The 26,221-nt window shown below is 39.4% G+C and overlaps 1 protein-coding gene across 20 annotated transcripts in view; it reads left to right on the top strand.

Annotated features, from left to right (window-relative positions):
• Window positions 1-26,221, top strand: part of TRIM9 (tripartite motif containing 9) — a 113,755-nt gene that overhangs the window by 1,052 nt on the left and 86,482 nt on the right. The window lies entirely within an intron of this gene.

Raw genomic sequence — 26,221 nt, 5'->3', positions numbered from 1 at the left:
TGCGTAGAGCGGGTCTCCCCGGGCACGCTGCCTGCGAGCCAGGCGCAGGGCGCCCCCTCCCAGCCGCAGACGTGTAACTCTGGGGGCCGACCCGCGGCTGTTCTCTGGGCCGCCAGGGACGCTCCGGGGCAGAGCCGGTTTGGGGCTCCGGCCGTGATCCCCGGGGAAGAGGTGAGGGCGGTTGGGTGGCGCGGACCGGTGGGTGCAGAGCTGCTGAATAGGCTGGCGCCTGGAGTCGCGGCGGGGGCGGGAAACACGCCGCGAGCGGAATATTGATATGTAGGCGCTGGCCCAAACCCAGCGTCCGCGGTGGAAGGATGCGGATCCGGGTGCTTTGCGCTCAGGAGGTGTGTGAGTGGGGAGTAGGGTGGAAGAAGGAAAAAAAAGAAAGAAATCCTGTAGTCGCCATGGCAACACGGCCAAAAGGCTGATGCCCTGACCCTCACAGAGAGGACGTGGGCTGGAGGAGCAGGACTGGAGGTTTCTCCGCGGTCGCGGCCTGAAAACTAGGCAGGTGCATCTTCCAGTTTCTCAGGGTAACCCCTCCTATTGACCACCTACACACTCGTTTGTCCAGAATTCAACCGTTTTCCTTTATCAGTAGTTGTCTGTGCAAACTTTGAGACACCTGTTACCAAATTTATCTTTTGATGGCACCGCCGCCAAAGCTAGCCTCAAGAACAGGGCCTTTAACAACTTGTTAGGTCACGCTACTCCCCTGTTCAAAGTCCTTCCGTTGCCCCACGTTTCTTAGGGAATGAGGTCTGCCAGGACCTCACATGACCTGTTTCCTTTGGCCTCACCGACCTTATTTCCTCCCACTCCCTCTGCTTGAGCCAGCTGTCCCTCTTGCTGTTCCTCCACAAACACCAGGCCCCCCTGACCCCAGGGCCTTTGCATCTGATATTCCTTCAGCTCCAGACCAAATACCTTGTATCTTAATAGTTCACTCTCTTGCCTCCTTCAGATCATTACTCAGATGTCACCCTTGCAATGAGACCTTTCTGATTCTTTTAGTTCCCTCTCTGCTTTATTTTTCCCAGTAGTACTTACCACTACTGGCATGCTATATATTTTAATTAACATGTTACTTTTGTGTTTATTTATTGCTCCACCAACACACACACACACACACACACACACACACACACACACACACAAATAAGCTTCAGGAGGAAAGAGATCTCTTTAATGTTGCCCACACTGATTAGGAGGAAGGGAACCACTCTTGAGATGTACATAAATCTTTTACTTTTTTAAAAAATCCACTTAGTCGGGGGTGCAAAAGTCAAGGCAAGGGTTCAGGACTATTATAGGGAGGTTTTCTTTACACCGTTGAGTTGCAAACTCAAGAATGAGGCAGGGCAGTAGAGATGGTCTTCAGGCATCAGCTGTGGGCCCCCCACTCAGGGTTTCTTGGCACCCACTCCCTGGAGACAAGAAAAGCTAGCCTTTGAGAAAGGCCCTCTGGTTAAGGGGGAAAATATTGATAATTTATTTAAAGCAAGAGAAAAATAAGCATCACCATTTTCAGCAGTCAGGGAGCTCAACTCAGTATTGATTGAATGTGATCCACATTTACAGTTATTTCTGTTCTCACATATAGCCTACTGAACTGTATTAGTACTGATGGAGACAATTCAGCACTAATTTGAGCTCTGCCCCACCCCAGGCACATGCCACTTTTTAAACATTTCAGTTTAAATTGTTTAAATGATGTTTAATTTCGAAAGTTTTCAAAACTTTAATTCATGGCCAATGTTTTCTTCCTACTAGGATTTCACTCCTAAACTGCTAACTATGGCCTATGTTGAGTTGCCCTACAAATTACCATATCGTTGGGGCTAAGAAATTAATCACCCTGTCTGGGAAAAAGGACTTACAAGCATAACACTAATTAGGATGGTCAAACCACAGCAGTATTTTTCTGTGAAGAAGAACCTATACTTTATCCATTAAAACTAAAAGCAGCCTTTAAATCTCCATCAAGCCCCTACATCAAATGTAGATTTGAAATGTTAAATCAAAACCAAAATTGAAAGAGACACGTGTACCCCAGTGTTCATCGCAGCACTGTTTATAATAGCCAGGACATGGAAGCAACCTAGATGCCCATCAGCAGATGAATGGGTAAGAAAGCTATGGTACATATACACAGTAGAATATTACTCAGCCATTAAAAAGAATTCATTTGAATCAGTTCTAATGAGGTGGATGAAACTGGAGTCTATTATACAGAGTGAAGTAAGCCAGAAAGAAAAACACCAATACAGTATACTAACACATATATATGAAATTTAGAAAGATGGTAACGATAACCCTATATGCAAGACAGAAAAAGAGACACAGATGTATAGAACAGTCTTTTGGACTCTGTGGGAGAGGGCGAGGGTGGGATGATTTGGGAGAATGGCATTGAAACATGTATATTATCATATGTGAAATGGATCACCAGTCCAGGTTTGATGCATGAGACAAGTGCTCAGGGCTGGTGCACTGGGATGACCCGGGGGGTGGGACGGGGACAGAGGTGGGAGGGGGGTTCAGGAAGGGGAACACATGTACACCTGTGGTGGATTCATGTCAATGTATGGAAAAACCACTACAGTATTGTAAAGTAATTAGCCTCCAATTGAAATAAATAAATTTATATTAAAAAAAAAGAAATGTTAAATCATTTGTTTTATCAGTAATGGAGGCTGTGAGTAGACACTGTGGTGTAGACAGAGTTGAAATTTGGGTGTCTGCTAAAAAAGAATAATGTAAAGCCCTTAAGACGTGACATAAGTAGACTAGGAAGGGAATATTTGTTCATTTAAAAAAGATTTCTTCTCTGATCTTTGGTATATTTCTTCAAAATAGTAAATACAGTTTTTTTTCTGTCAATATCACAATGATTAAACTGCCAAGAAATATAAGGCAGGAGGATGACAGATTTTAACATTCATTTATCAACTGTTAGATGAACAAACATTATTCGCTTACCCTGTCTGCTTAATAAGATAGTCAATGTGTTAACATTCAGTTTTCTCATATAGTCTATCTTCCATCATCACAAAAAACTCATGAGCCAGAATACCTAAGTCCATCAGAATATAGGAGAGCAAAGAACTATACTAAGTAGTTCTCCAAAAGTTGGACAGTTATTTATCAACACAGGTTATCACTAGATCTGAAAGTTTTCATTAATATTTAGTCATTTCCAGTGATAAAACTGTGTGAATAAGTGTTTCCCTCAGGAAACAAGACAAAATGGCTGAAGTTTATCTTTTATGTGCTTTTAAAAACAACTGGTTGAAACTCATTAGTTGTCAATTGACTAAATTGACTTACTTTTCAGGTATCTATGGCCTTCAAAATCCACGAAAAATAATAATACAGGCAGTGTCCTTGTAGGAAAAATATCTGGTGACATTTTTTATTTAGTATCAGTACTTTCTCTATTCTGTATCTAATTTAGGTTGGTATAAAGAAATGCTGTGCACACAAAACAAGATTTTGTAGGTACTTTAATATAGGCAATTGGAACCATTATTATTACTTTGTAATTTTAGCAGTTCATATTTCTAAATCTAACATTATTCTTGAATTCCTGATGTATTTTATCAATCACTGAATCAGTAATACATTTGTAAATTCTTTCGTGTTTTTACTGTTGAGCAAGAATTTTCTTTTCCTTTCTACCTTGATCACTGTTCATTCTAAATCTTGTCTCAAATGTTATTTCTCTCTTAGCTTCTTTTTCTTAAATAGAGATTTGTAATTTAAGCATTTTAAAATAAACCATCAGTTATTATGCATTCATCTTCAAGGCATTCTGGGGAAAAAATACCTGCTTTGTAGTGTGGTGGTGTCTCATCAAATATTTGCATGATAAATGTGTTATTTAATGTAACTAAAGTGGTGTTCAGTTAGATATACATCAGCCGTAGACACAGTATAACCTAGATGTTCCTATGGTAAATGCAATAGGTAACATATGTCCATGTTTTTAAATTTTTAAAAATTTACTTCAAGTATAATCAGAACATTCTGTGAGCAACCCGAACATTCTTACAAGTATTAAGGAGAATGTTACAGAGGACTAAATTGTTTCTCATTGTACTGAGGCAAAAACAGAAAGAGCTAGATGTAGTTCTGGCTTCCAGACCTGATTTTTTCCACTTACCTGCTGGTAACTTTAGGCAAATCTATAACCTCTCTGTGCTTCCTACCCACAGGATGTAAAGCATCTAAAACTATATTTTTGACAGTATTTAAAAAAAATAATAATAATGTTTGTAACTTAGTCATTTTAGTTTGCCAAAATAGAAAGTTTTTGACTAAAACAGAAGTTATTGTCTCATTAGGCAGCTATTGTTGTGTATGTGTGTTAGTCACCAAGTTGTGTCCCATTCTTTGCAACCCCCTGGACTGTAGCCCGCCAGGCTCCTCTGTCCATGGAATTCTCCAGACAAGAATAGTGGGGTGGGTAGCCATTCCGTTCTCCAGGGGATCTTCCCTGACCCAAGGACTGAAGCTGGGTCTCCCTCATTGTAGGAATATTCCTTACCATCTGAGCCACCAAGGAAGCTCTGAGCTATTACTGCATAGAAATCCTATCCCCCAACTTGGGTTACTTTGCTTGCTCCTTAAAGAGCACAGGGTGCAGTATAAAGACTATTCTTAAAGATGGCCTCAAAGAGTGAGCCAGATCCTAATGGGTCCTGAGAGAATGGTCAGTTGAATTAAACCCAAGGAACAAGAACACTACATGAAGATTTATTTGTGTATAAATAAAGGTATTTTGTTTTTCAATTACAAAGCTAATATGGTAACTGATATGACTCATTTTTATCAGATGCACAGCTTCAAGTTCAACTTCTTGAACTTAGACTGAAAAAACATGTTTGGAACATGCCAACCTATGGCAGAGAGAAGGGAGCAAAGCAGATCTGCTCAATGGCACTTAAAGGCATGGCATGTCACTTCTGCTTACATTCCATTGGCTAAAACAAACCATGTGGCCAAGACTGACATCCGTGTTGTAGGAAATTCACTCTTCCAGTAGAAAGGCACCAGAGAAGGGCCTTGTAGAAGAGGGTAGAAAATATTTTGAACAAATAATACAGCATGGCACATGCCTAATTCTCTCATGCCTGCTTCTCTCTCTGAATGGGCTCCCTTGGCCTGCACAAGGCTCAACACAACTCCTCCAGCTTCAATGTAGCATCACTTTCAATTCAAGTGTCCACTCTCATCAGACTAGTGTCTCTGTGTCTCTTAGGCCACATTTTCAAGTTTAGAGAAAGAATGTGATTGACTCAGCTTGAGTGAAGGGTTTACTGATGACTGCCTACCCCTTTGGTGAGGTGGATGCAGAAGACATGAATGAGACAAGTAAGGCACTCACCTTGGGTGAAAAACATAAGGGGGTGCCAGAAACTCAGTAATCAGGATAAAAATGTTGTAAGGCAATATCTTTGTTTCTTTCTTTTTTTAAAAAAAAAAAAGCAATTATTTATTTGGCTGTACCAGGTCTTAGTTGTGGAACGGGGGATCTTTAGTTGCAGTCTGAGAACTCTTCTCTGTGACATGTGTGATCTGGTTCCCTGACCAGGGATTAAATCTGGGCCCCCTGCATTGGGAGCACAGATCCTTAGCCACTGGACCACCAGAGAAGTCATATAAGGCAATATCTTAAAAAACAAAGATGAATGCAAAGAAATTCACAATGAGCAGAATATCAACATTTTAAATGTTGATCAATCACAGTGCCATGCTGAGCCATATTGGAGCCTAAGTCAGAAGGGAAAATCAGTAGTATTGATCCTGTCTTTAAGATTTTGCCCTTTTGTTCATCATAGATTTTTTGACATTCATTTTTATTTTACAAAAATATCATATTAAAATATTGTTTGTGTTGACCACTGAGGTTTTGGCACCCCTTTCAATTCCACACCTGAGGAAAGTGCCTCACTCCCCTCACCCTAGTCCTGGCCCTGAGGGGTCATGAGTGGAAGGAGGATGGTAAAAGGTGCCAAAATATGATTTTTGCATTCACTTTAGGTGTCTCTTTTAAAGTATGTGGTTGGGTTGAGAGTGTAAGGATCTGTATAGTTTCATTTAATAATTCCATCTGTTTAGAAGAAAAGAAGAGTTTATGGTAACCATGGAATTTAGTGTTTTGAGATTTTTATATTTTGGTCTCATAACAGTAGTGTTCTTCTTACTTCAGTTCAGTCAGTTCAGTCGCTCAGTCGTGTCCGACTCTTTGCGACCCCATGAATTGCAGCACGCCAGGCCTCCCTGTCCATCACCAACTCCCGGAGTTCACTCAAACTCATGCCCATTGAGTCGGTGATGCCATCCAGCCATCTCATCCTCTGTCGTCCCCTTCTCCTCCTGCCCCCAATCCCTCCCAGCATCAAGGTCTTTTCCAATGAGTCAACTCTTCGCATGAGGTGGCCAAAGTACTGGAGTTTCAGCTTCAGCATCAGTCCTTCCAATGAATACCCAGGACTGATCTTACTTAGTTAAGCACTTCTCCTCACCATCAGTTCCTGCCTCAGCCTAGTCCTTGTGACTCTGTGAGGCTGCCAATCCAGGGCTCTGCCTTACCCGGCCAAGTGGGAGAGCATGTCCCATAGGCCTGGCAAGACGTCACACCCTACCCCTCTGGCCAATTGATAATTCAAAGGATGAGCATATGACATGAGCCCATCCAGTGAGAATCCTCTTCTGAGGTTTATAGATACCATATATAGATAATAGAGTCAGGGACAGAAAAGCCTTGCTTTCCTCTGACTTGTTGCAGCTAGAAGAAAAGACAGGAGCTGTCTGTATCCTTGCCTCTTCCTCTTCCTCCTATATTACTAGAAGAAAGTAAGGCAACCCACAGAGATACAGCAGGAAGAAACACAGAGAATTTGGAAAATAGTATTTGAACGCCTGGAACCCTTCATAACCAAGGCCAACTACCCACTCCTGCCTTTCCAGTTTTGTCAATCAACAAACCTCCCCCTTTCTGTTTTTGCTCATTTGTATTAGTTTTCTGCCACTTGCAACTGAGATTTATCACATATAAACAATTGTATCTGAGGATACTGAATAATATTCCATTGTATGCTCTCCCTGAGTCTTCTGCACTTTAACTACAGAACTAATTGCTTGAGATGCTTTAACAGTTGAGCAACAGAGTTGATGATGATATATATATGTGTGTGTGCATATATACATATACATGCACACAAATGCATATATATCTCATTTGCTTTATCCATTCATCTACTGATGGACATTTAGGTTGTAGAAGTTCTTTTTGCTTCAACACAAGTTTGGGAAAAACCATTCTAGGCAGTGACTAGCCCATAAGTTAGTAAGGAGGTCAGTTTTCTTCATTTCTTATGTGTGCAGAGTAGACTGCTCTAAAACTCCAGCCTGTGGATAAATGTCCCAACTCAGCCTATCCTTAAATCTTATGTTAAACCTTTGGATAAAATATTAAAAGTTACATTTATCTTATTTTTTAAATATTAAAGTCAAAGACAAAGAGATAAAGCAATTAATATAAATTTTGTAGTATTTATGTACATATATTTACTATAATTTACTCCTCTGTTATAAATAACTGAAAGATGATTTTGGACATCAGTAATACTAATGTAATATAATTAAAAATTACTGCTTTGATTTACTTCTGACTACTGCTAGGTTTTATATACATGATGCCAAATGACTGACTTGATTGAGTTTTTCATTAAATTGTGATAAATAGACACAGATTATTTTGAGTCCTTTTACAAAACAAACAAACAAAAAAGGCCAATACTAAAAGGTCAAAACTAATGCTGCTTCTGTGACACCAGAGCAGAACAGTGTGTCAAGACTAGTATGTTGCCTGTTACATCCCAGGCTTTCTAATATTACCACACTGACCTTCAGGATCAATTTTTAACCTTGGAAGAGAAGTTAGTATAAAATGGCCACCATCAGTGAACCCAGATTATCAGAGACCGACCCTCTAGGTTTTGTCAACAGCATGTCTAATTCATCCCAAAAGACATCTCAAAGCAAAAAACCACTGTACTGAGATGTTCTCACAGCAGTTTTATCCTAACCTGAAACCGGGTCCCTGTCTTAAAGTAAAAACTATCTCAGAGTAAGGTTACCCAGAAAACCCATGCAGAATTTATAGAATATACTTGACATCACCAGTGAAGTCATTTCATTTCACTTCTGTTTGACTCTGACTTTGACATTTTTAGAACTTTTCTGGTTTATGCTGCAGATCCAGCCATGGTCCTGTCTACCCATCTAAGTTACCTCTTCCTTCTTGACCTTCCTGGCCTTCCAGCTTCCTCACCAGCCCCCTCCCTGTCCACCAGGCCTTCCCCCACCATTTTCTTAGACTAGATCGTCACCTCCCCCCACTAAGCTTGGCAGGCCCAGCTCCTGGGAGCCCCCCTCCATGGCCTTGTCCCATGTTTTTAAAAGGTTTGTTTGATGGAAAAAAAGAATCAGAAGATTAATGATTAGCAAGTATATTGGCTTCCCTGGTGGCTCAGATGGGAAAGAATCTGCCTGCAATGCAGGAGACCTGGGTTCAGTCCCCTGGCTAGGAAGATCCCCCTGGAGAAGGGAATGGCTACCCATTCCAGTATTCTTGCCTGGAGAATTCCATGGACAGAGGAGCCCAGCGGGTACAGTCCACAGGATTGCAAAGAGTCAGACACGAATGAGTGACTAACAGACACAATATATATCCCAATATATTAAGTATCTCCTATGAGCCTGACAGTAAGAATTAAATTTGAAACTCTGTATTTCACACTTTTTGTTAAAAGTATGCTGAGCACCTACTGCATGCCAGTTATTGTTCTAAGCCCTTTCCAGCTACTTTTTCATTTAATCTTCAGGATTCACATATCTTCCTGCACAAAAAGGTTATAAAATCATTCCAATTTTGAGAGGCAAAGCCAGAGTTTGAATCCAGGCTGTCTGACTCCAGAGTTCCTGTGTGGAACTGCTATTCTGTCCTACCTTCTGATAATCACAGGAAACATATGATCTGCAAAGCACAATTTATGGCCTTATAAATTCAAGGACATAACAAATAACTGAGATCTTTTGGTTCTCATGTATGAAAATTAATGAGAAATTAAAAGTAATTTGTCTCCTAAGTTTTCTTGTGACAAAATAAATTTAATGAGGAAGATACAGGGTGGAGGGAAGGGAGAGACATGTATGTTGAGTATTCCTTAGACCAGATCCTCGGAAGTGTGCTGGGTACCTCTGTCTTCCTGTCAGAACCAAGCAAGCAACAGATAGGCAGTAAGGTTCTATCAGCTCAGCCAGGGATTCACTGTCCTCTTCTAATAAAATCATCATCTTAAAATTTATAGGCAAAAGTGATATAAAACAAGAAGTAGATTTCTTTGGCATGTTAAGTATATTTCTGTAAATCTAAAACGTTTATAAGTCTATCCTGTGGGAAACATAAAAAGGCATTCAAACCTGAAGCAGTAACTCCACATAGACTTTCAGTTTAAACTCACTCCTTTTGTACCTTTTGCTGAGGTGGTTTAAAAAAAATAAACGTATTCACCACCTCACTCCAGTTGGAATGGCCATCATCAAAAAGTCTACAAACCATAAATGCTGGCGAGGGTGTGGAGAAAAGGGAACACTCTTACATTGCTGGTGGGAATGTAAACTGATAGAGCTACTATGGAAGAAGGTATGGAGATTCCTTAAAAAGCTAGGAATAAAACCACCATATGACCCAGCAATCCAACTCCTAGGCATAGACCCTGAGGAAACCAAAAGTGAAAAAGACACACGTACTTCAGTATTCACTGCAGCACTATTTACAATAGCTAGAACATGGAAGCAACCTGGATGTCCATTGACAGATGAATGGATAAAGAAGCTGTGGTACATATTATAATGGAATACCACACAGCCATAAAAAGGAACACATTTGAGTCAGTTCTAATGAGGTGAATGAACCTAGAGCCTATTATAAGGGTAAACTAAGTCAGAAAGAGAAATATAAACATCGTATACTGATACATATATATGGAATATAGAAAGGTGGTACAGATGAATTTATTTGCAGGGCAGCAATGGAGAAACAGACATAGAGAACAGATCTATGGACATGGAGGGAGGAGAGGAGGGAGAAGGTGAGACATCTGGAGAGAGTAACACGGAAATTTACAATGCCATATGTAAAATAGATGGCCAGTGTGAATTCACTGCGTGACTCAGGGAACACAAACAGGGGCTCTGTGACAATCTAGAAGGGTGGGATGGGAAGGGAGATGGGAGGGAGGCTTGAGAGGGAGGGGACATGGGTGTACCTATGGCTGATTCTTATTGATGTATGACAGAAAACCACAAAATTCTGTAAAGCAATTATCCTTCAATTAAAAAAATTTTTAAGAAAGTATATTCCTATTCAGGAAAAGACCTGACCTGCCTTTTACCATAAATATTAAAAGGAATATATGACCTGGGAAAGCCCATTGTTTAAGAATGGTTTAAAGTCCAGCCAAATAAAATTGTTTTCCATAAGCCTTGCATAGAACCAGCACTGCACATTTTATACTGATAGCTGTGATCAAAGAAGAAACTGTTCCTTAGAGAATTAGCTTTGGAAGCAGAATGCTGAACATTGTGCTCTGGTGTGGGAATACACTCTGTCGTTAACCCATATACGTAGATGGTTAATCCTCATCTACCACTGATTTATTCATTGAAGCTGACTTTCCAGCCAGATAGCATCTATTCAGCTTTATTGAGCTTTTTCTTCATCCTCTCTTTTCTCTTACTTTGCTTGCAGCTTGCATTTTAAGAAGCAACTGTTTGACACCAAATACTTATCACCCTCTGCCACACTCCAGGAAGAGCTGTGAGAGGGCCATGCCACTCTGACCTGTGCTGTTCATCAGTAAGACATTATCTAGTCTCTGAACAAAACCAGTTGCAGAGAGAAGTAAATGTGAATATGAGGGATTAAACAGTTTTTCTACCCCCAGGCAGGTCTTCATAACAGGCTTTTTGACTTGGTAAGGAGCAAACGCTCAGAAGGTCAAATATACACAGATTCAGTTATAATTATAACTCACTCAAAGCTGAAGGGAAATGACTTTATAACATAATATACTATTTTTGATGCAATCAGCAACTGACTTTACTATAAAGGTGTGTGATCCATTACATTATGCTACTGATATGTATGCCATCACCCAGATGCACCAGTTCATGAACTTGATAAAATGGTGTCGCTTATGCTATTGCCACCCCCTCCACATCTATGAAATGTTATCCAAGCGCATTATTCACAAAAACCCAAATGTAGAATTGGACTTCCTTTCAATCTAATAAATCTTACATGCACAGATAAATCCATGGTGCTTTTAACAAGCAGTTGTTATTGATTTTATTTACTATCAATCATTTGGCCAAGACTTAGCAAGCAAATATGATAAACAGTATTTAGCACACAGTCAATGCAGTATGAAGAAGCTGCATGTTTACATTCAACTCCTGTTAACTGGCCACCTTGTGCCATTATGGAAGCAAATCTGCCATTGATGAAACTAAAATATTATTCAGAATTTAATAAAATTTTCTCTACATTCTACTTTGAGGAACAAAAAATACAGAATATATATACTTGTATGAATACTGAATTTCCAAGCTAGCTTTAACAAACATGATAAGCAAGTGTACAGAGCATAACTACCATCCCCTTACTATTCAAACATGGTACCTCTCCACCTGAACAAAGGATGGTTGCTCTGGCCACTGCATTTAGAAATTTTGTGGAAAGGTTTGACTTGATATAAGGTCCTATTATGTAGGTAAAAACATATTAATAAATATTGGTATTAATTGGCAAATAACACAAATATTTTATAGTAATTTCAAAAATTATCAAGCCAAAGATAAAATTAATGCTTCCAGCATGGAGAGTATCATTGATTCTTGTTTTCCAAAGAGGTTGCATCATCTTACATTCCTACCAGCAATGGATGAGGCTTCCAGTTTCTCCATATCCTCAACATGTGTTAATATCTGACTTTTTGACTAGAGCCATCCAGGCTGATGTTGAAAGGGTATCTCATTGTGGTTTTGTCTTGCAATTCCCTAATGACTAGTGATGTTGAACATCTTTCCATGTGTTTATTGGCTAGCTTCATATCATTTTTAGAGATTTTGCCCATTTTTAAATTGGATAACTTCTCTTTTATTGTTGAGTTGTAAGAGTTGTTTATATTCTGATATTTATTCACTGTTTGAATGAGAGGAATAGAAACTTGAGACTCTCATCCTTCAGAGATACAGGAAATAAAAAGCCAACACGGAGATGAGAGGAAGAAAAAACTAGTCAAGACTGACCTTCCAGAACTCCTACTGCTCCCTTACCCAGTAACCTCTATCAGCCAAGTCTGAAGCAGAGCTCAGATAAGCTCTACCAGGATTGGCTCATGACAAATAGGAAACATGGAAAAATCCAAAAGCAGGAGGAGGAAATATTTTCATTATCAAAGTCCCTGAATATGGTGGCTGTGCCTCCTCTTTGCCTCAGGTTCCACTCTTCCTAACTTTGGTACTGGAGTTCACTGGAGTTCAATATTATTAAGTTTCAATGGTTCTGTGGTTCTGTTACTTGCAGGTTACCATTGTGGTGTTCAAAAAAGTCACTTAGGGTGTCAAATTGGTGGCCCCTTCCCCTGTAGTTGAGAATTATAAATTGGTAGAATTGGGATACTGGGTATTTGAGATTATTTGCCTAACCACCTCAAAAGTCAGAAAAATAAATCCCCGAACACTTCAGTAAATTACCAGAATCACAGTTTGTTACCCAAAAAATCTTTGATTTCTTAGAACTATATTAATTATTCTGAACACCCAAGGACCTATTTTCAGTTACTTCTATGTGTGCTGTGTGTGGAAACACCTTTTCTCTCTTTTGGAGCTTCCCTGTTGGCTTCCCTGATGACAGCAAAGAATCTGCCTGAAATGCAGGAGACCCAGGTTCGATCCCTGGGTCTACCCACTCCAGTATTCTTACCTAGGAAATCCTATGGACAGAGAAGCCTGGTGGGCTACAGTCTATGGGGTCACAAAGAGTCAGACATGCCTGTGCAACTAACACCTCTATTTTAAAGGCTCTCTCTTGCCCTCAGACAAGTATAATCACAGTTTTTTACACATTCCATGACTATAACTATCAAAGTTTACCTTAACCTTGTTGTTCTCTCTTTAAATTGAATTGAAGTCTCTCAGTTGTGTCCGACTCTTTGTGACCCCATGGACTATATAGCCTGCCAGGTTCTTCCGTCCATGGGATTTTCCAGGCAAGAATACTGGAATGGCTTACCATTTCTTTCTCCAGGGGATCTTCCCAACTCAGGGATCGAACCCGGGTCTCCCACACTTCAGGCAGACTCTTTACCGTCTGAGCCACCTGGGAATCTTTGTTCTCTCTTTAAGGGGAAATTATATGTCTGTTGTTGTTGTTTAGTCACTCAGTCGTGTCCTACTCTTTGTGACCCCATGGACTGCAGCACACCAGGCTTCCCTGTCCTTCACTATCTCCTGGAGTTTGTTCAAACTCATGGTCATTGAGTCAGTGATGCCATCCAACCATCTCATCCTCTGTTGCCTCCTTCTCCTCTTACCCTCAATCTTTCCACCATCAGGGTCTTTTCCAGTGAGTCAGCTCTTTGTATCAGGTGGCCAAAGTATTAGAGCTTCAGCTCAGCATCAGTCTTTCTATACTATTGAATAATGTTCCTCCATTATAAATAAGGTAGTCCTTTTTTTTCTTTTTAAGTTATTTTTTTATTAAAGGATAATTGCTTTACAGAATTTTGTTGTTTTCTGTCAAACCTTAACATGAATCAGCCATAGGTATGCATATATCCCCTCCCTTTTGAACTTCCCTCCCATCTCCCTCCCCATCCCACCCCTCTAGATTGATACAGAACCACTATTTGAGTTTCCTGAGCCATACAGCAAATTCCCATTGGCTGTCTATTTTACATATGGTAATGTAAGTTTCCATGTTACTCTTTCCATACATCTCATCCTCTCCTCCCCTCTCCCCATGTCCATAAGTCTATTCTCTATGTCTGTTTCTCCACTGCTGCCCTGCAAATAAATTCTTCAGAACCATTTTCCTAGATTCCATATGTATGTGTTAGTATACTATATTTATCTTTCTCTTTTTAACTCACTCCACTCTGTATAATAGGTTCTCAGTTCATCCACCTCATCAGAACTGACTCAAATGTGTTCCTTTTTATGGCTGGGTAATATTCCATTGTGTATATGTACCACAACTTCTTTATCCATTCGTCTGTTGATGAACATCGAGGTTGCTTCCATGTTCTAGCTATTGTAATTAGTGCTGCAATGAACAATGGGATACATGTGTCTTTTTCACTTTTGGTGTCCTCAGGGTATATGCCTAGGAGTCAGATTGCTGGGTCATATGGTGGTTTTATTCCTAGTTTTTTAAGGAATCTCCATACTGTCTTCTATAGTAGCTGTATCAGTTTACATTCCCACCATCAGTGCAAGAGTGTTCCCTTTTCTCCACACTCTCTCCAGCATTTATTGTTTGTAGAGTTTTTGATGAGGGCTGTTCTGACCAGTGTGAGGCGGTATCTCGTTGTAGTTTTGATTTACATTTCTCTAATAATGAGCGATGTTGAGCATCTTTTCATGTGTTTGTTAGCCATCTGTATGTCTTCTTTGGAGAAATGTCTGTTTAGGTCTTTTTCCCACTTTTTAATTGGGTTGTTTGTTTTTTCTGGCACTGAATTGTATGAGCTGCTTGTATATTTTGGAAATTAATCCTTTGTCAGTTGTTTCATTTGCTATTATTTTCTCCCATTCTGAGGTTTGTCTTTTCACTTTGTTTATAGTTTCTTTGCTGTGCAAAGATTACGTTTAATCAGGTCCCACTTGTTTACTTTTGTTTTTATTTCCGTTACTCTAGGAGATGGGTCACAGAGGATCTTGCTTTGATTTATGTCATCGAGTGTTCTGCCTATGTTATCCTCTAAGAGTTTTATAGGTTCTGGTCTTATATTTAGGTCTTTAATCCATTTTGAGTTTATCTTTGTGTATGGTATTAGGAAGTGTTCTAATTTTATTCTTTTACATGTAGCTGTCCAGTTTTACCATTTATTGAGGAGGCAGTCTTTGCCCCATTGTATATTCTTGCCTCTTTTGTCAAAAGTAAGGTACCCATAAGTGCATGGGTTTATTTCTGGGCTTTCTATCTTGTTCCATTGGTCTGTATTTCTGTTTTTGTGCCAATACCATACTGTCTTGATGACTGTAGCTTAGTAGTATAATCTGAAGTCAGGAAGATTGATTCCTCCAGGTCCATTTTTCTTTCTCAAGACTGCTTTGGCTATTCGGGGTCTTTTGTGTTTCCATGTGAATTGTGAAATTTTTAGTTCTAGTTCTGTGAAAATGCCATTGGTAATTTGATAGGGATTGCATTGAGTCTGCAGATTGCATTTGGTAGTGTAGTCATTTTCACAATATTGATTCTTCCTACCCAGGAACATGGAATATCTCTCCATCTGTTTATGTTGTCTTTGATTTCTTTCATCAGTGTCTTATAATTTTCTGTGTACAGTTCTTTTGTCTCCTTAGGTAAGTTTATACCTAAATATTTAATTTTTTTGTTGTTGCAATGGCAAATGGGATTGATTCCTTAATTTCTCTTTCTGATTTTTCACTGTTAGTATATAAAAATGCAAGTGATTTCTGTGTATTGATTTTGTATCCTGTAACTTTGCTAAATTTGCTGATTAGCTCTATTAATTTTCTGATACTATCTTTAGGGTTTTCTACATACAGTATCATGTCATCTGCAAACAGTGAGAGCTTTACTTCTTTTCCAATCTGGATTCCTTTTGTTTCTTTTTTTTCTCTGATTGCTGTAGTTAGGACTTCCAGAACTATGTTGAATAATAGTGGTGAAAGTGGACACCCTTGTCTTTTTCCTGATCTTAGGGGGAATGCTTTCAGTTTTTCACCTTTGAGAATAATGTTTGCTGTAGGCTTATCATATATGGCCCTTACTATATTGAGATAGGTTCCTTCTATGCCCATTTTTTTAAGAGTTTTAATCATAAATGGGTGCTGAATTTTGTCAAAGGCTTTTTCTGCATCTATTGAGATGATCATATGGTTTTTATCTTTTGATTTGTTAATATGGTGTATCACATTGATTGATTTGCATGTATTGAAGAATCCTTGCATTCATGAACTAAACCCAACTTGATCATGGTGTATGAGCTTTTTGATGTGTTGTTGAATTCTGTTTGCTAAAATTTTGTTGAGGATTTTTGCATCTATGTCCATCAGTGAGATTGGCCCATAGTTTTCTTTTTGTGTGTTGTTTTTGTCTGGTTTTGGTATCAGGGTGATGGTAGCCTCATAGAATGAGTTTCGAAGTGTTCTTTCCTCTGCAGTTTTTTGAAAGAGTTTTAGAAGGATAGGCATTAGGTCTTCTCTAGATGTTTGATAAAATTCTCTTGTGAAGACAATCGGTCCTGTTTTTGGGGAAATTTGGGGGATTTTGTTTTGGGGGAGATTTTTTTATCACAGCTTTAATTTCAGTGCTTGTAACTGGGTTGTTCATAATTTCTTATTCTTGCTGGTTCAGTCTTGGAAGATTGAACTTTTCTAAGAATCTGTCCATTTCTTCCAGTTTATCCATTTTATTGCCATATTGTTCATAATAGGCTCTTATAATCCTTTGTATTTCTTCATTGTCTGTTGTAACCTCTCCTTTTTCATTTCTAATTTTGTGGCTTTGATTCATCGCTCTTTTTTTCTTGATGAGTCTGGCTAACGGTTTGTCAATTTTGTTCATCTTCTCAAAGAACCAGCTTTTACTTTTATTAATCTTTACTATTGTTTTTTTTAATTTCTTTTTCATTTATTTCTGCTCAGATCTTTATGATTTTTTTCTTTCTACTAGTTTTGAGAATTTTTTTGTTCTTTTTCCAGTTGTTTTAGGTGTAAAGTTAAGTTGACTATTCAAAGTTTTTCTTGTTTCTTGAGATGGGATTTCATTACTATAAACTTCCCTCTTAGAACTACTTTTGCTGCATCCCATAGGTTTTGAGTTGTCTTGTTTTCATTGTTGTTTCTAGAAATTTTTTTATTTCCCTTTTGATTTCTTCAGTAACCTGTTGGTTATTTAGAAATGTGTTGTTTAATCTCCATGTGTTTGTGTTTCTTACAGTTTTTTTTCTTGTAATTAATAGCTAGTCTCATAGCCTTGTGGTCAGAGAAGATGCTTGATATGATTTCAATTTTCTTAAATTTACTGAGGTTTGATTTGTGACCCAAGATGTGGTCTATCCTGGAGAAGGTTCTGTGTGTACTTGGGAAGAAAGTGTATTCTGTATTTGGATGGAATGTTCTGAAGATATCAATGAGATCCATCTCATCTAATATATCATTTAAGACTTGTGTTTCCTACACTTGATCTTAGCCAAAAGGCCGAGAAGCGATGGGACTTGTGTTTCCTTATTAATTTTCTGTTTTGATGATCTGTCCATTGGTGTGAGTAGAGTGTTAAAGTCTCCTACTATTATTGTGTTACTATCAGTTTCTCCTTTTATGTCTGTTAGTGTCTGTCTTATGTATTGAGGTTTTCCTATGTTGGGTGCATAGGTATTTACGATTGTTATGTCTTCCTCTTGGATTGATCCCTTGATCATTATGTAGTGTCCTTCCTTATCTCTTGTAATCTTCTTTATTTTAAGGTCTATTTTGTCTGATATGAGGATTGCTAATCCAGCTTTCTTTTGCTTCCCATTTGCATGGAATATATTTTTCCATCCTCTCACTTCCAGTCTATATGTGTCTTTAGGTTGGAAGTGGGTTTCTTGTAGACAGCATATATATGGGTCTTGGTTTTGTATCCATTCAGCCAGTCTGTGTCTTTTGGTTGGAGCATTTAATCCACTTACATTTAAAGCAATTTTTGATATATATGTTCCTATTGCCATTTTCTTAAATGTTTGGGGTTGATTTTGTAGATCTTTTTTCTTCTCTTGTATTTCTTGACTTTATAAGTCCCTTTAACTTTTGTTGTAAAGCTGGTTTGGTGGTATTGAATTCTCTTAACTTTTGCTTGTCTGGAAAGCTTTTTATTTCTCCATCAATTTTGAATGAGATCCTTGCTGGGTACAGTAATCTTGGTTGTAGATTTTTCCATTTCAGTACTTTAAATATATCCTGCTATTCCCTTCTGGCCTGCAGAGTTTCTGTTGAAAGATGAGCTGTTAAGCATATGGGATTTCCCTTGTATGTTACTTGTTGCTTCTCCCTTGCTGCTTTTAATGTTCTTTCTTCGTGTTTAGTCTTTGTTAGTTTGATTAGTACGTGTCTTGGCGTGTTTTTCCTTGAGTTTATTCTGTATGGGACTCCTTGTGCCTCTTGGACTTGATTGACTATTTCCTTTTCCATGTTGGGGAGATTTTCAAGTATAATCTCTTCAAAAATTTTCTCATATGCTTTCTTTTTCTCTTCTTCTGGGACCCCTATAATTCGAATGTTGGTGCGTTTGATATTGTCCCAGAGGTCTCTGAGACTATCCTCAGTTCTTTTCATTCTTTTTACTTTATTCTGCTCTTCAAAAGTTATTTCCACCATTTTATCTTCCAGCTCACTGATTCATTCTTCTGCTTCAGATATTCTGCTATTGATTCCTTCTAGAGTATTTTTAATTTCAGTAATTGTTTTGCTTGTCTCTGTATGCTTATTCTTTAATTCTTCTAGGTCTTTGTTAATTGATTCTTGCATTTTGTCTTCAAGGTTTTTGGTCATCTTTACTATCATTATTCTGAATTCTTTTTTAGGCAGTTTGCCTGTTTCCTCTTCATTCATTTGGACTTCTGTGTTTCTAGTTTGTTCCTTCATTTGTGTAGTATTTCTCTGACTTTTCATTATTTTTTTTAATTTATTGTGTTTGAGGTCTCCTTTTCCCAGGCTTCAAGGTTGAATTCTTTCTTCCTTTTGGTTTCTGCCCTCCTAAGGTTGGTCCAGTGGTTTGTGTAAGCTTTGTATAGGGTGAGATTTGTGCTGAATTTTTGTTTGTTTGTTTTTCCTCTGATGGGCAAGGCTGAGTGAGTTGGTAATCCTGACTACTGCTGATTGGGTTTGTATTTTTGTTTTGTTTATTGTTTAGATGGGGCTTCCCTGGTAGCTCAGACAGTAAAGCATCTGCCTACAATGCGGGAGACCCGGGTTTGACCCCTGGGTCAGAAAGATCCCCTGGAGAAGGAAATGGCACCCCACTCCAGTACTCTTGCCTGGAAAATCCCATGGACCAAGGAGCCTGGTAGGCTGCAGTCCATGGGGTCGCAAAGAGTTGGACATGACTGAACGACTTCACTTCACTTCACTTTAGATGAACAGTCCTGCACAGGGTGCTACTGGTGGTTGGGTGATGGTCGGCCGACCTAGTTGGCCGGATCTTGTATTCAAGTGGTTTCCTTTGTGTGAGTTCTCACTATTTGATACTCCCTAGGATTAGTTCTTTTGTGGTCTAGAGTCTTAGAGTCAGTGCTCCCACTCCAAAGGCTCAGGGCTTGATCTCTGGTCAGGAACGAAGATTCCACAAGTGGTTTGTTATGGCATTAAGGGACAATAAAACCAATGTCCAAAAACAAGAAACCAAAGATGAACCTGAGACAAATGGCAGTTACAAAATCAGGCAAATAGTAATTAAAATAATGGGATATACACATATACATATACATCCACAAGGAAAATCAAAACAGTCTGACAAAAATAAAGTACAATAGATTGACCTTGTGAACAAAGGAAACCAAAAGTTATGTCTATCAGAGCAGAACTAACTAAAGCACAAACTGGAAAACAAAACTAAGGAATAGAGCAATGAAAATAAAACTAACAAAATATTGAGAGGAAAGGAAAGAAATAAAAGAAAGAATAGATATGTAAAGTTAAATAGAGGTAGATGAATAAGATTTATATACATTAAAGATTAACTGGAAGGGGAAAAGAACAGTAGGAAAGGCAAACAAGGAATAAGTGTAGAAAAAATATAATAGGTTAAAAAATTAAAATTATGAAAAATAGAAAAGAAAACAGAAGAAGAAAGAAAAAAGGGGGAAAAAAAGGAAAACTCCAAAGAACTGCAAAAACCCAAACATAGAGGCAGAGCTTTATAATAACAATGAAAAGTGTGACTGAATATACACATATATATATACACCCTTAAGCAAAATCAAAACAGTCGGTCCAACAAAAATAAAGTACAACAAATTGACCTGGCAAACAAAGGAACCCAAAAATTATATCTACCAGAACAAAACTAACTAAAGCACAAGCTGGAAAACAAAACTAAAGCAAGGTGCCAGTTGAGGAATAAAGCAATGAAAATAAAACTGACAAATATGTTGAGAGGAAAGTAAAGAAAGAAAGAATAGATATGCAAAGTTAAATAGAGGTAGATAAAGAAGATTTATATACATTAGAGATTAACTGCAAGGGGAAAAGATCAGTAGAAAAAGCAAACAAGGGAATAAATGTAGAAATAATAATAATAATAATAAATTAAAATCTAAAAAATAGAAAAAAGAAAAGAAAAACTCCACAGAACTGCAAAAGCCCAATGTAGAGGCAGAGATTTATAACAACTGTAAAAAATATGACTGAGGAAAAAAAAAAGCTCAAAGGCTTAATTGGATTTCATAGTGCCAATAAAATCGACAACTACAACAGAGGGGGGAAAAAAAGAAAAAGAATCCAAAAGAATCTACAGAACAAGTCAAAACATAGGAATAATAAAAGTTTTTCTTGAGTCACTGCTGTCAGAGTCCTTTCCCTCGCTGGGAGTCACAGTCCACCTCACCTCCAGGATGTCCTCCAACACGGTGCTGATCTCTGGACCTGCTGTGGGGACAGCTCAGATTCTAATCTGGTCCTACTCCTATATGTTTTGCCTCCAGTGTTCAGAGCTATCAGAACTAGTGTGTTTTCTCTTGTGGGAGCTCTCAGTGACCTCTTATATATTCCATAGACACAGAATCTCCCTAGTTGATCGTGTGGATTTAATCTGCAGCTTGCACAGCTGGAGATGTACTCCACGTCCACCTACTTCCCTGCCCTCTTGTGCTCCCTCCACAGGTAGTCCTTTTTTTTTTTTAACATTGACCTTCAGTAGACAGTGCCTTTGCTCAAAGGACTGATCTAATGGTAGGAGTTCAACATAAAGGCTGGAAAAGGAAGAATCTGTAGAAACAGGCTTTCCTCTGTCCCTCAAAGGGAGAACTGCTGCACTGCAGCATGGCTGTTCCCTGATTGGTTCCTCCCCTGGCCAAAAGCACAAAAGAAGTTTATGAGAAGCAGCAAGAGAGTCTCCTGTTGCTCCTCTCCCACTTCTGGTGCACTGCTTGCCATCTTGTTGGCACCTTACTGACCACCAGCCCTCTCTACTGCTCCGCTCCCCTCCTGCTGTGGTCTCCTGTGAATCTCCTGGTTTCCTGCCTACCTGTCTGCAGGCCCAGCTTTGATTGCAATGACTGTGCCTTCCTTCCTGGTTATCTCCATGCCTTGCTCTGACCAGTGTGGGTCAAGTCTACTCATCCAGCACCTTGACCAGTAACTTCAGGGAGTCTACCAACCCATCTGGCTTGTGCACCCTCTGCCTCCAACCTGCTCTGACTTTCCCAGCCCTGGCTTCCGTCCCAGTAAAGGTCCCAGTGCTGACAGCTCCTCAGCTCATACCTCATGGATAGCAGCCTCGGGGCTGGCGCCGATCCCAGCAATAGATTACTGTAATGTACTTGGCCGGATCACCTGTAATGTTGAAATAAGACTATGACATATACATCTGGGCTGTATAAAAATGAACTCACATAACACTTTTCTTTTGAAACATGCCATAAAATGATTTCACTAAGTATAAACACAGAATTCATTGACTAACAGCCACCACTGAAATGAAATATGGAAGATATTTAGTAGAACCTGGAAACTCTGCTTACATTGAAGGCAGGAATTAAAGCATAATTTATAAATTTCATCTGCAAAACTGGGAAGGAATGAATTAGTAGGTAGAAGATTATTACCCAATTTGGAGGCTAGCCAAAGACAGGTCAATTCTTCTCCTCTGAGTAGAGACAAATAGTTCAATTATATTATAGTTTCACTCCCTTAGGTCTTCTATTTACTTTTATGAAAAAGTAAATAGAAGTCATCAATTTGCCATTTATATCTTTTAATTTGAGTGTTATGATGGTTTGGGGTTATGGTCAATTGTTAAGTTTTTAAAAACTGTATGTAAAAGAGGTTATTATTGTGAAATATAGCCATCAAAAATTAACCCAGTATTTTTAGAGAAATTCAATCTGAAGCAATTGGTATAAAATTTGCATAAATATTAGATTTGAAATTAATTTCATTTCCTATTTGTTCATGTCACTTGATTTTTCTTCAGGGATTAAACCATATTTATCAGTGGTCTACTACATCCCCTATGTTCCTACTGTTCTTTAGTCTTCTCAGCCATGTTAAGGAATTTAAATGGTCTGTATTCATAGCGCCATCCTCACTTAACTTCCTCAAGGCCCAGTGTGGGCTGAGTAAGGACCTTACTGTTGAATCAAGTTTAGGGCACTGATGTAGCGTGAGACCACTGCTGTTTAGTCAGCACCCAGCTCCAGGTTTATTCGGCTACTCAACATGTAAAATTCATACAGTGAGAGAGATTTCCAGTTTGATCATATAACCACAGCACTTTTATACACCAGAAAGAGGACTGGATAATGGTTACACAGATAATGGCGTGTGACCATTTTAACTCCCAAGCACCTCTGAGGAGAACTGGTTCTGGGTGATGTATTAAAACCAATGTCATGGAACAGTTGTTGCTAGAACAGGATTTGCTTTTTGAACTGTGCTATGAGATGTGATATCATATCAGTGTCTTTTCCACAAGGAACTGTTTCTTTGATCATCATTAAAATTGGCTTAGAAAAAAAAAAAGTAAAATTGACTTAGGAGGGTTTCATGCACATTGAAGTTGAGACATGAGGCCAGGACTAAAGTTTGACAGCTCATGACCACTTTACTTCAAACCTTAAAATACCCTATTGAGGCCACCATATCACCTACAGGAAACATGAGACTCCTTCCTTCTTGCTCCTAAAAGCAGTTGCTCTCATGTGTCATTGTGACGTTGCGGCATCAATGCCTCGTTGGCTGAGAACAAACGATGACAAGCATTTCAATACTATATATAAGCTAGAAGAATCTGAGAGGCACAGCAGGAATCCAGGTAACAGACAATAAAATAGTCAGGAGGAACAGGAAACAGAATGAGCTTGACAGAATGTAAAAACTGGTCTCTAGTTAAGCCCTTACATGTCTGTGTGTGTGCGCCTGCACGCTTAGTTGCTCAGTTGTGTCCAGCTCTTTGCAACATCATGGACTGTAGCCCACCAGGTTCCTCTGTCCATGGGATTCTCCAGGCAAGAATACAGGAGTGGGTTGCCATTCCCTTCTCCAGGAGATCTTCCCAACTCAGGTATCAAACCCGGGTCTACCTACATTCCAGGAGGATTCTTTACTATCTGAGCCACCAGGGAAGCCCTTATATAGCAAGCGCTCTAATGAGTTAGGGCCAAAGGACTAGAGCCCAACTGGAGAGGCCTTTTCATGAAAAAGCTATGGTGGAACTGCCTGCATGGTACTGGTCCAGAAGAGCTGGTACAGAGTCAGAAGAGCTGAGTTCTGTTCTTAGGTCTGCCGTTATTCAGGCAGCACAATGGAGGGCTTAAGAACTTGGGCTTTGAGGCAGACTGCCTGGGTTTAAATCCTAGATTTTCTACCATTTAACGCGTGAACTTGGGGAAGTTACTTGGCCTCTCTGTGCCTTGGTTTTCTCATCTGTAAAATGCAGATAATAATCAGATTGATCTCCAAGGACTGTTGTGAAGATGAAAGGAATGATAGATACAAAGCCCTTGGAACAGAACCTGACCAGAATAAGTGCATGATTAGTGTGAGCTATTGTTTCCTGTTAAATGGGACCGGAAATAAGTCATTTATACACATGACTTATTTTTAGGAATTGACTCACACAGTTAGAGGATAACAAGTCCTAGGATCTGCCATCTGCAAGCTGGAGGCAAGGACAAGCTGGTGGTGTAGGTCACCCTGAGTCTGAAAGCCTTAGGACCAGGAGAGCTGATGGTGTAATCCCCAACCTGAGAGCAGGGGAAGAACAATGTCCCAGCTGGGGCAGTCAGTCATAAGGAGTAAACCCTCCCTTCTTCCACCTTATTGTTCTGTTCAGGTCTGCAGTGGACTGGATGATGCCTGCTTACACTGGGAAGGGCAGTCAGCTTTCACAGTCCACCGATCCAAATGCTAACCTCATCCTAAAAATCCTCACCCAGAAATAATGTGGAGCCAAGTATCTGTGATCCAGGCACACTGACACGCAAAATTCACCATCACATTGGGTTAGTGAGGAGCGGGCAATGAGAAATTCAGATAGATGAGACCCCACCCCCAAAAAGGCTTGGGAGCAAGGGCAACAGGGCCATCGCACTGCTGTCTTGTTGTTCCCCAGTGGCTGCTCCAAGGCTTCCTGACTCCCACTCACCTCTGGGTGTTTGTGAGGAATTTGAGCCATGACTTCAAGGAGGACTGCGAAAATGGAAAAAAAGATTGACAGGCAAAAAGCTGCTAAGGAGTGCTTCCAAAATGCAGCCCCAAGTGGGCATATGTTCCTGAAAACTTTGTGTAAACAAAATCATATTTTAAATGTACAAGAGACATTTCCTACAAAGAAATCTTTGGTATATATTTTTCAAATGTAAATATTTTATAGATTCCAGGACACCGATGTTAATAACAGGTTTCAATTTTTTTCTAGAAAAAAAAGTGATAAACAAGAAAAAGAATTTTAAAGAGAATTACAAGTACATCCAATTTCAGAAATAATAACATGGAGTAAGAGTTGGGGAGAGGGTCCACTGGGAATTGAGAAAAGTGGCAGCCAAGTATATTAGAAAAAGCAAGAGACACAGAGATAGAGGCCCCTGTTCTGACCTGTGTCTACCTCTTGGGCAACCCACTTGGCTTCTGTGGACATCCAGCTCCCTATGTATAGAATAAGGATGTAAGATGAGATGAGAGCTGGAGTCACGGTCAGTGTCAAGTTTAATTGGGATCTAGATTTATTGATGTCTCTCTCTCAGTTCCTAACAAGAGTTTCTTGGATAAAACTGTCTGCTACCTGCTGCTTGTGCCTTTGTGAAGAGACACTTTAATTTTCCTACTGTTTCAAGTTTCTCAGTTGGGGCTTCAATATCTGCGGATCAAAAGAAGATGTACCAGATAGCTGCAGCATCTTCTGTTCCCCTCCTATTACCCTATCCTTGAAAGTGCCCCAGGGGCTCCAAAGCCCTGTGAGAGGGAAGCTTGCAGTGTATGGAGGAATGGGCAGAGGCTTCCAGGTGGAGAGAGGGGAGTACATGCCAGCCAGTTTTGACCTCTGCCCCCCTATGCCAGGTAGAACAGCCCACTGGTGGGTCTGTAATGACCTTTGTCTACAGATGACATTCACTGTTGCCTCCTTGCAGAGAAAGAAAAGGACAGGGTGGAGAGGAGTGGTTTAAAAGGAATAAAAAAGATGCTTTGTTTATTTCCTAAAATGAGGGCTAAGATTTGATTTGAGAGAGAGATAAAAGGTGAAAACAATGGATGAATATGCTCTTGCCTTCTCACTTCTCCATCATGAGGATTTTTAAGTTTCAGTCTTGATGTGGATTCCTTATCTCAGGGCAAGAGCCAGTTTGATGCTAATCCTCTAAGGATCATGTTCGTTTTAGATGTCAAATTTCTCCAATTTCAAATGATTATTATTTATACAGAAGAAATAGGTATTTGGTTTTTGTGGTGGTCATTGCTGTGACTCAGTAGTGCACTGGGAAAAATGGAAAGCCCTGGTGTGCAGCATTGCTATGTCTGACTTCAAGCTTCCCTAACGTTGAAAGCACTGACCTTGGAGTCGGGAAGAGAGTCAGAACAAGCCAGCTCCAGCACATCACTGCTCATTGTTAGTGCTTCTGCTTTATGACAGACCCCAGAGGAAGTGCTAGATTGAAAGTTCCCTAAAATTATTTCTAGAATTGTTTAGGCCTGCAGC

This window comes from Muntiacus reevesi, chromosome 7, assembly GCF_963930625.1.
Source record: "Muntiacus reevesi chromosome 7, mMunRee1.1, whole genome shotgun sequence".
Classification (NCBI taxonomy): domain Eukaryota; kingdom Metazoa; phylum Chordata; class Mammalia; order Artiodactyla; family Cervidae; genus Muntiacus; species Muntiacus reevesi.
Note: the sequence above shows the minus strand (reverse complement) of the source record. Positions and strands in the feature narration are given on the sequence as shown.